Source organism: Aptenodytes forsteri, unplaced genomic scaffold (genome assembly GCF_000699145.1).
Source record: "Aptenodytes forsteri isolate BGI_AS27 unplaced genomic scaffold, ASM69914v1 Scaffold369, whole genome shotgun sequence".
NCBI classification, from domain to species: domain Eukaryota; kingdom Metazoa; phylum Chordata; class Aves; order Sphenisciformes; family Spheniscidae; genus Aptenodytes; species Aptenodytes forsteri.
In genome coordinates, this window is record NW_008794965.1 from 204,056 (window position 1) to 211,296 (window position 7,241).

Below are 7,241 nucleotides of genomic sequence, written 5' to 3' on the forward strand. Positions count from 1 at the left end.
TCCTCATCCAAGCAGGCTGTTGGAGCAGCCAGGAAAGCTCCACATGGCTCCTGCCCCCAAAACGCAGGAGATGGGGGAGACAGAGGACAACCCTCAGGCTGCTTCTTCACAGAGCCCTGCAGCCGCCTCTGCACTTGGCCATTGCCTACTCAGGCCCACCCTGTGCAGGGAAACCTGTCTCCAAAGCCGCCTCTCAGGTCCATCTCTCTTGCTGAAGTCACCCCAGCAGACATGACTCCCTGCCTGGGCTATTAGCCTTCACCTTGCCTGCAGCAACCGGGTGCCCAGGGGCAGCCAGCCCTCCCAAGCATCCCAGCACTTCGATGCCAGCAATCTCCGTGCTTTGCAGGAGTGTCAGAGGTTACAATTAGCTCAACTGTGTCTTGTTGCTGGGTGACTTTAAAAAAAAACACACAGCAAAGAGGTCCATTTGTACTAATGTCTTTCAATATTCCCCAGGTCCCAGAGGAAAAGTATTTTCTTTCCGCTCTTGTGGTATTTTTCTTCCACTATGTGCAGCAATGAGGTCACCGAGCAGAGGTTTTGTGGCTAAATCATTGGGTTGCTGCCATCGTCCTGTTCCCGGGAAAGGCAGAAGTTGGCCCAGCTGGACATGCAGCCAAGGAAGAACATGGATCTTCTTGAAAGCCAGAGGCACAGCTCCGCAAAGGACCTGGCTGAGCCCTGGAGAAGCGATCAAATGTACCAGTTCTAGGGGCTTTTCTTTAAACCAAAATGCCAGGCTGCTGTTCTTCCCACTTCCAGTGAAAGTTTCTTGCACCAGGGACGGTCCCTACAGAAGAGCATTCCAAAGAGGTCATTTGTACTAATGTCTTTCAATATTCCCCAGGTCCCAGAGGAAAAGTATTTTCTTTCCGCTCTTGTGGTATTTTTCTTCCACTATGTGCAGCAATGAGGTCACCGAGCAGAGGTTTTGTGGCTAAATCATTGGGTTGCTGCCATCGTCCTGTTCCCGGGAAAGGCAGAAGTTGGCCCAGCTGGACATGCAGCCAAGGAAGAACATGGATCTTCTTGAAAGCCAGAGGCACAGCTCCGCAAAGGACCTGGCTGAGCCCTGGAGAAGCGATCAAATGTACCAGTTCTAGGGGCTTTGCCTTAAACCAAAATGCCAGGCTGCTGTTCTTCCCACTTCCAGTGAAAGTTTCTTGCACCAGGGACGGTCCCTACAGAAGAGCATTCGTGCAGGAGAGATGGAAAGGACCATCTGAAGTGCAAGTGCTGAACTACTGCAGCGGTGTGGAAATGATTGAATTATTTCGGTAGCACATGAGGTCAACTTCTGCTGAAGACAACCTCTCCGCAGCCTTGCGGCACGCACCAGCTGGGGTGCAGCACAGAGCTGCGTTGGGAGAGCCTTCCCCAAGCACGCCTGGCTGCAGGTCAGGCCAGCAGGTAGCCCCAAAGCCATGCAATTCCCCCAAAGCCAGGGCTCCTCAGGCACTGCAGACAACAGGGTTTGTAGGATAACGTGTTGCTGTTGGGGGACGATCTGGCACCAAACCCCTCTCCTGGAGCTGTGGGATGGGCAGCTCAGACACCTGATCTCATAGCTGGCCCTGACTTGAGCAGGATGGACCAGGGACCCTCTGTAGTCTCAGCCAGGCTGAATGAGCCCATGATCTGCTGCCAGAGCCCTCTCCAGCAAAGCCTTGCAAGAGGGACATGTACCTCCTTGCAAGGGTTCACGCTGGAAGGACCCCTCCTGCAAAAGCTTCCCAGCTGCACCAGTTCCTTCCCTCACAGTGCATGGCTTGAGCCCTGCTCCTGCCAGCACGGCTCCATGCCTGACCCAGCCTCAAGCCCTCACCCTGAAGGCATTTTCCTCCCCTGCCACCTTCCCTTGGCTTCAGAGATATCCTCGCAGGCAGGCAGGAGCTGACAAACTTTTTTGTTGCAACAGAGATCCCTCTGCTCACCCCAGATCTTTACCTGCCTGCAGAGCAGCCTTTTCTCTCACGCCCCAGTTGCAGAAACACACAGCCCTCATCCTAAACACTGCCAGCTCCCCAGGCTCTCCAGCCGCAGGCAGCCAGCCTTTTATAGCATTCCCCAGGCTCCTGCTCAGCCCAGCCAGAGCTGACGGGGACCAGCTGAGATCAGGGCTGCTCGTCCCTGGGGCTTACAGGGCCAGCCCACCCCAGCGCAAAGCCTGGGTCCAGGCAGGTCCCCAGTGCCCCACCATCAACATGCTGGGGTTTACTGGGAGGGTGTCACCTCCTCCCTTGCTCAGTCTACAGACTCCTCACCCTGTGTCCGTGTACTGCTGAATCCAGCTGGGACTGCCCCTGGAGACGGCTCCTGCTCCATCTCCACAGCTGTTGGCTGTTAATGCTCTCTTGTCCCTGGGGTCCTGGCACGGCTGGGAAAGGTTTATTTTAAGCACATCACCCCTGTCACACACAAAGGACCTCCAGCCTGCCCCTTGCCCTTGCTAAATCTCCCCAGCCAGCCTCCTTGCGCATTTTCCTGGAGGAAGGACGCTAACGGATATATAAATAAAGCAACCTGTGTATTCTTCTCCCCGCTCAGAGCTTGTGTAACCTGCGGTTGACCCCTCCTCGTCCTCCCCAAACCACAGCCCCAGTATGTGCTGCCTGCCGCCACCGCCGCTGCTGCTCTGGCATTTTTATGAATGGCCTTGAGCCCAGGGAAGAGATGTGAGCATGGATTTGGAACAGCTCCATCCCTTCTACCGCACGCGCTAATCTTGACAAATGATCAGCGTGTGGCTTTCGAAACCAGAGATAAGGCTGTCTGACCACTTCAAGTCACTACACTTTCCCACAAAGAAAGGGATTTTGTTCTCAGCCCCCGGCCGCAGCTTCCTCCGGAGCCTGGGCAAACCCAGGTGCCCCCCGCCCCATAGCTTGGGGGGGGGACACTGCAATCACACCCCTTGGGAGCTGGGCCAGGGTCTGATTCAGAACAAAACCTTGGCAACCTCCAAACGAGGCAGACATCGTGACATTGCCTGGGTTTCTGATACCACTGGCTGGACCAGGGCTGCCTCCTGCCTGCATGCCTGCATCTCCTTCCCGTTGAGGCCAACGGAGAAGTAGTCCATGCCCAGCACGGAGCTGGGATGTGCCAGAAGCGTGTGCTGGGAGCCAGCAAGAGCTTCCAGTCCTGCAGCTGAGCCATGGCCATGGTGGGCTTCCTTGAGCTCAGTTTTAGCCGGGAACTGGAGCGCCTGGAGAACTCCTGGCCCTACTGGGGTCACTGCTCTCCTTGGACTGGTATCCCACTGCACTGCTACGGCATTTGGGACATGCATCTTGCCTGCCAGTTTGGGCAACACAGTGTCCCCGTTCCTCCCTGGGGCTGGGGAAGCAGCCGTGGGATAGCTGCAGTGTCTTCACAGGGACTCTGAAACGGCAGAGCGAGCCCTGGGTGGATCCTGCTGGACACGCACCTGGGAAAGCTGGGCACAGACACAGCCCCGCTGCCAAGGGAAAAGGCCTCTGCAAGTGCCAATTCAAGGAATGCCTTTGATCCAGTGGGAATCGTTAGGGAGAAACTTTGCCTCTAAATTGAGCTGCTCTCTTGCCTTGCCACTTTGGGAAATGAATTTGTACTTGGAAAAACTCAGGCTGGGAGCGATCTTGGGAAGACATCCAATCCATTTCCCTACCCCAAATTGGTCCTGACAGGTTTTTTTTAATCTAACCTTTCCTTTAAAATCTCCAGATGGCTCAATACAGTCTCCTCCAGGGCTATATTCATTTTACTACCAGCTATTTTTTTATTATTAATATCCAACTTAAATTTCCCTTCCTGCAATCTGCTCCTATCCCATGGCACCACAGAGGGCAGCCGTCCTCTTACCACTGCGCCCGGTGCACCCCACCCTACCCAGCGTGGCGGGTGCCTTTCCGGCAGCGGTACCTATTTAAGGCTCAGGATTAGGATGGACAAGGCTGGTTCTGGCCAAGCGCAAGCAGAGTTGAAGAGCCCCTGGACTGTCCTGTCACTTTTCCTATTGCTGCGCTGGCCCGCGGGAGGGTTTGGTGGGGCAAGAGCGCACAACCGCTGCGCCCTGTGCAGGCACCAAACATCGTACCCAGGTGGGAACGGGAGGTCAGAGGCTGCTGGCTTGTTGACCCATGAAGGGAGGCAATTATTCAGCTGATGAGGCCATGCAGGTGTTAATTAAAAAGCATGCGAAGCAGAACAGGTCGCTGTTTGGTGTCATCCGCTCGTGAAATTAGCGTCGCGGTGGTTCCCCCAGCCCTGCCTGGGAGACAGAGCAGGGGAAGAGCTGCCCGTAGTACCTCTGCCCTTACTCTCATCTCCTCCAGCTGAGCTCCTATTTCTGGCTACCTCCTGGGTCCTGCACAATGTCCCTGCTTTTTGGCCAAATCTCTGCTGGATCCTTAGTAGGGAAAAACTTCTACCTGTTCATTCCTGGACTGGTTTGGAGCGTAAGCTGTGCAGGGGTGAGAGGTGTAACCAAAATAATCAACTCCTGGCAGTCCAGGTGGAGAAACAAGCTCCCTAGTCACGTGCTGAGCTGTTGCAGGAGGTGCTCACACGGGGACACTGATGGACACAGCCTCCCAGGTCAGGCACCCCGTGGGTGTCCCTTGGTAGGGTCTCAGATTTGCCGAGCATCCAGATTTGATCATCATCAGCAGCTCTGATCTGATCCCCTTTACTCTCCAGCCAAGGCCAGGAGGGAAAGCAGAGCTTTCCTCTGGGAAGCACCATGGGCTGGTGCTCCCTGAGCCAAAGGTTACCAGCGAGCAGGTCTGCAGAGCCTTTCGGCAGCAGTTCAGGGTGGCAAAGCCCTTCCATTCTGCTGGAGAGCTCGGTGCTCAGCACGCGCTTCACAGCTCTGGGAGATGGGGCTTGGCATCTTCTCTGTTAACCCCTGGGACATGCCCGTGTCAGGAGGAAGCCCTGGTAGGAAGGAGTCTCCTGCTTCTTCTCCACATGAGCACTTCTCCAAAGCCAGGATGCCGTGCCAGGCTCCACACGGGCACCCTCCTGTGCCTGGCCAGAGCTCGCGGTGCGTGGGGACCGGCAGCAGCACGGCTGAGCATCAAAGAGTCAAACCCGAGCTGCCCCCTGAGAAGTGCAACTTAACGAATCCCAGTTTCCTGCCGCTCTGTGTCTCATGGTTGGATTAGCTCATGGCTAATAAGGCTCATGAGAGTTTTTCCCATGGTTTGGGGCACTCGTAATGGCTCTCTCCCGTGTAGATTCTTTGATGTCTTATAATAGAGTTGATGATGAATCCATTTCCTCAGTGGCGACCCAAGTTTGGCGCTCTCTTGTCTACCCAGATGCCTTTTTTCATAAAACAATTAGACAATAGAACAACAAAATGGAATTCAGTCTCTCCGAGGATCCTGCCTCGCTATGAAATCTGGCAGAAAGTGACCCGGAGCTTCAAAAGTGGGGTTGGACGGCAGGGACAGGCAGACAGATACACACACGCTCCCACACGAGTGCAATGGCTCCCACCTCCTTCCCTTTCACAGCCAGGCTAGCAAGAAGGAACGAGCACTCTTAGCTCTGCCCTGTCGTGCCCGTTCATCACAGCACAGGCTTGAAGGCCAGGACCAAGGGCTTTTTCAGAAACCGTGCAACACCAGATGTTTTTTTCCTGAGGCCTCAGACACACACGTGCAGCACGCTGTTATTAAAACTGGCTCATACTCCCTGTGCACAGGGAAAAAAAATTAGGGCTGTGTGCAAGGTTAGTTCTCGACTTTGGCATCCAGCATTAAACCATGCAGGCTCGGTTGACTTTTGTTTGTTTTTATAGAGTTGCTTCTAGACCGTCCCGCCTGCAGCATCCCAGCAGAGTGGAACAATTCGATGCACCAGCTGGATGAGAAGTGCTTCATGTGCTGCCAAATATACCATGTAAAAACCATAATGCAGCCACCTCTGGGGTGCAGCCTGACAAGCGCACGGCAGCTCGCAGCAACACCCTGCAGCAGATTGAACCGAGAGGAGGGAGCCGCTTGAGAGGATGCGCTGGTTCATTACACAGACTTCCTCCTCTTGGTTTTCCGCCTGGTCTCTCCAGCCTGCCTCCCCCGGCACGGCTCTCCTATGGATTTTTCTTCTCCTGCTAATGTTTCTGTATTCACCTCAGACCGAGCCAAAGGCTCCTTTTAACTGAAAAAGGCCGTTTGTCTCGGTATCTTACCATCTCTGTCTCAGTGTCAGCCCAAGCCTTGATGCCTCCTTCCCACAGCAGCAGGTTTCATTCCTGCACTTGGGATTCCACCCAGCCACCCTTTCTCAGCCGCTTCTTGTTTTCCTCCAAGAGTTTCGGAGAAGCATTGCACGCCTCGCCCTGGCGCTTCCCTGCCCGGGCTGACTTGGGGCTGGCCTCTGCCAGACGAGGCAGGAGCCTCGTTGGACCCCTGGTGTGGTCTTGGTGGGTTGCCCAAGGGTGCGAGTGGCCTGGGGGCAGCGGGATGCTCAGCCCAGGGTCTGCTTATACGACAAAATCTCCTGTTCCTTGGCATGGCCTCACCTCTGCAGGGCTACCAGCTGACCACTACTGGATAGCACCAGGGGTGTTACCCCCCTCCCAAATTACCGGTGCCCTGGGCGGGGGTCCTCTCCCCCACGCCCAACAGCAAAGGCCCCCCGTGGCTCACATGAAGGGTCTTACACCGCTGTGGTTAATGGTGTGGTGCCTGGGGGGGTGCTGTTGGGACAGGGTAGGGTGCTCAGTGCCCAGCACCCACTGCTGTGGGTCACATGCAGGTGGGGGCATCGGGGTGCAGGTTAGCAGGGATCTCTGCAGCGCGCAGGATGGGAGGAGACCTGAGCCTGCCTTCCAAAGCCACCTAGGAGGAAATGCACTTGGCTGTGGGAGATCCACGGGACTGCAGGGAAAGGCAAGGGATTCCCCGCTCTCTCCTGGAGGCTGAAACCAAAGCCCAAATCTACCAGGGAGGGCTGATATCAGCTCCAAAACAGCGCCGCTTCCCTCCTCCCCTTCCTGCAAAACCCAGGTGCTGGGTTCGCTGGGCCCTTGGTGATGCTGGATGCATCAGGCTGGTGCCAGCCAAATGATTGACAGATGCCAGTCTCCAGCAGCACACATCGCCTAGAGCCGAACACGCCCAAGGGACAGAGTTAAGGTCCCTCCAGCCTTTCTCTTCGCCTGCGCTCAGGCGTGAAGCGGAGCGGGCCTGCGGGCTGGGGGGCGCATCAGGAGCCGTGCGGGTACCCCGCTGCTCCAAGCCCCGCTG